This window comes from Trypanosoma brucei, chromosome 4, assembly GCF_000210295.1.
Source record: "Trypanosoma brucei gambiense DAL972 chromosome 4, complete sequence".
Classification (NCBI taxonomy): domain Eukaryota; phylum Euglenozoa; class Kinetoplastea; order Trypanosomatida; family Trypanosomatidae; genus Trypanosoma; species Trypanosoma brucei.
In genome coordinates this window covers 485269-488947 of record NC_026737.1, presented here as the reverse complement: position 1 = coordinate 488947, position 3679 = coordinate 485269, and positions in this window count along the sequence as shown.

The window sequence follows — 3679 nt, the reverse complement described above, 5'->3', positions numbered from 1 at the left end:
ACTTGATTCATTGCGAGCTGTGAATGAACAGTATGAAGCTCTGCAACGTACCAATGCTGCCATGGAGGATGAACTTGATTCATTGAGAGCTGTGAATGAACAGTATGAAACTCTGCAACGTACTAATGCTGCCATGGAAGATGAACTTGATTCATTGCGAGCTGTGAATGAACAGTATGAAGCTCTGCAACGTACTAATGCTGCCATGGAGGATGAACTTGATTCATTGCGAGCTTTGAATGAACAGTATGAAACTCTGCAACGTACTAATGCTGCCATGGAAGATGAACTTGATTCATTGCGAGCTGTGAATGAACAGTATGAAACTCTGCAACGTACTAATGCTGCCATGGAAGATGAACTTGATTCATTGCGAGCTTTGAACGAACAGTATGAAACTCTGCAACGTACTAATGCTGCCATGGAAGATGAACTTGATTCATTGCGAGCTTTGAACGAACAGTATGAAACTCTGCAACGTACTAATGCTGCCATGGAAGATGAACTTGATTCATTGCGAGCTGTGAATGAACAGTATGAAACTCTGCAACGTACTAATGCTGCCATGGAAGATGAACTTGATTCATTGCGAGCTTTGAATGAACAGTATGAAACTCTGCAACGTACTAATGCTGCCATGGAGGAAGAACTTGATTCATTGCGAGCTGTGAATGAACAGTATGAATCTCTGCAACGTACTAATGCTGCCATGGAAGATGAACTTGATTCATTGCGAGCTTTGAACGAACAGTATGAAACTCTGCAACGTACCAATGCTGCCATGGAGGATGAACTTGATTCATTGCGAGCTGTGAATGAACAGTATGAAACTCTGCAACGTACTAATGCTGCCATGGAAGATGAACTTGATTCATTGCGAGCTTTGAACGAACAGTATGAAGCTCTGCAACGTACTAATGCTGCCATGGAAGATGAACTTGATTCATTGCGAGCTTTGAATGAACAGTATGAAACTCTGCAACGTACCAATGCTGCCATGGAAGATGAACTTGATTCATTGCGAGCTTTGAATGAACAGTATGAACCTCTGCAACGTACTAATGCTGCCATGGAAGATGAACTTGATTCATTGCGAGCTGTGAATGAACAGTATGAAACTCTGCAACGTACTAATGCTGCCATGGAGGATGAACTTGATTCATTGCGAGCTGTGAACGAACAGTATGAAACTCTGCAACGTACTAATGCTGCCATGGAGGATGAACTTGATTCATTGCGAGCTTTGAATGAACAGTATGAAGCTCTGCAACGTACCAATGCTGCCATGGAAGATGAACTTGATTCATTGCGAGCTTTGAATGAACAGTATGAAGCTCTGCAACGTACCAATGCTGCCATGGAAGATGAACTTGATTCATTGCGAGCTTTGAATGAACAGTATGAAGCTCTGCAACGTACCAATGTTGCCATGGAAGATGAACTTGATTCATTGCGAGCTGTGAATGAACAGTATGAAGCTCTGCAACGTACTAATGCTGCCATGGAGGATGAACTTGATTCATTGCGAGATTTGAACGAACAGTATGAAGCTCTGCAACGTACCAATGTTGCTATGGAGGAAGAACTTGGTTCATTGCGAGCTTTGAATGAACAGTATGAAGCTCTGCAACGTACCAATGTTGCTATAAAAGATGAACTTGATTCATTGCGAGCTTTGAATGAACAGTATGAAGCTCTGCAACGTACCAATGTTGCTATAAAAGATGAACTTGATTCATTGCGAGCTGCGAATGAACAGTATGAAGCTTCTCGTTGCACAAATGTTGATATGGAGGATGAACTTGAATCATTGCGGGCTTTGAATGAACAGTATGAAACTCTGCAACGTACTAATGCTGCCATGGAGGATGAACTTGATTCATTGCGGGCTTTGAATGAACAGTATGAAACTCTGCAACGTACGAATGCTGCCATGGAGGATGAACTTGATTCATTGCGAGCTTTGAATGAACAGTATGAAGCTCTGCAACGTACCAATGCTGCCATGGAGGATGAACTTGATTCATTGCGAGCTTTGAATGAACAGTATGAAGCTCTGCAACGTACCAATGCTGCCATGGAGGATGAACTTGATTCATTGCGAGCTTTGAATGAACAGTATGAAACTCTGCAACGTACCAATGCTGCCATGGAGGATGAACTTGATTCATTGCGAGCTTTGAATGAACAGTATGAAACTCTGCAACGTACCAATGCTGCCATGGAAGATGAACTTGATTCATTGCGAGCTTTGAATGAACAGTATGAAACTCTGCAACGTACTAATGCTGCCATGGAGGATGAACTTGATTCATTGCGAGATTTGAACGAACAGTATGAAGCTCTGCAACGTACCAATGTTGCTATGGAGGAAGAACTTGGTTCATTGCGAGCTTTGAATGAACAGTATGAAGCTCTGCAACGTACCAATGTTGCTATAAAAGATGAACTTGATTCATTGCGAGCTTTGAATGAACAGTATGAAGCTCTGCAACGTACCAATGTTGCTATAAAAGATGAACTTGATTCATTGCGAGCTGCGAATGAACAGTATGAAGCTTCTCGTTGCACAAATGTTTATATGGAGGATGAACTTAAATCATTACGGTCCTTGAATGAACAGTATGAAACTCTACAACGTAGTAATACTGCCATGGAGGATGAACTTAAATCATTACGGTCCTTGAATGAACAGTATGAAGCTGCGAGGCGTTCCAATTCTGCCATGGAGGATGAACTTAAATCATTACGGGCTTTGAATGAACAGTATGAAACTCTACAACGTAATAATACTGCCATGGAGGATGAACTTAAATCATTAAGGGCTTTGAATGAAAAGTATGAAGCTCTGCAACGTACCAATGTTTGTGGGAGTGTTGTGAATGATTTTGCGTATTCTAATGTGGATAATATGAACGTTAAGGTTTCTGAGGATAGTACTTTTCCTTGTGAAAAAACAGTTGGTCATTGTGTTGGTGATGCTCTTAGAGTTATGGGTTGTCGAGTCGTTTCCGATGATCATGATGTGGTGTTTTTAAAATCTGGTAACGTTGGAGGTGCGATTTCTAGTAATGTTCTTTGCCCTGTGGATGGCAGCAATTCCCTGTTTGGTGGTGGAGTTGACCTCGACCGAAGGGGTGCCACTGAGGGTGCTGGTGGTGATGCGGGTACGTGTGTGCCCCCACTTAAGGTGAAGGAGGAAGTTGGCTTTCCTCTTTCTTCGGCTCTTGCCGCTTCTCGTTGTGAAGAAGATGATGCTGTTGTGTCCAAAATAAATGATGATTGTGGGTCTTTGTGCGTTTCGTATCGTGGTGGAAGTGGTGATGCTTTTGAAGGTTCTTCTCTTCTTTCAAGTCTGTCCGATGTTAATGATTGCCATCTTTGTTCTGTCCTGGCCAAGAGGGTGCTAAAGCTGAGAGAGTCTATAAGGGTTCAGGAGGAAACGATGAAGTATTATGTGGAGTCTCAAGAGGAGCTGAGAAAGTGTAATGACTTAGTTATAAAGAGACTAGAGGATGAGGTTAAAGCTCTTCGTGAAGAACTGCGTGGAAATGAGGCGTAGTCTTTTTTTTCTGTTCGTGTAAGCATCTTTGTTGCTGACAATTTTGACATGTTTAAATACGTATTATTGCTACTTACATTTTTTTCTATTGAATGTATGGTGATGTTCCTTTAATTT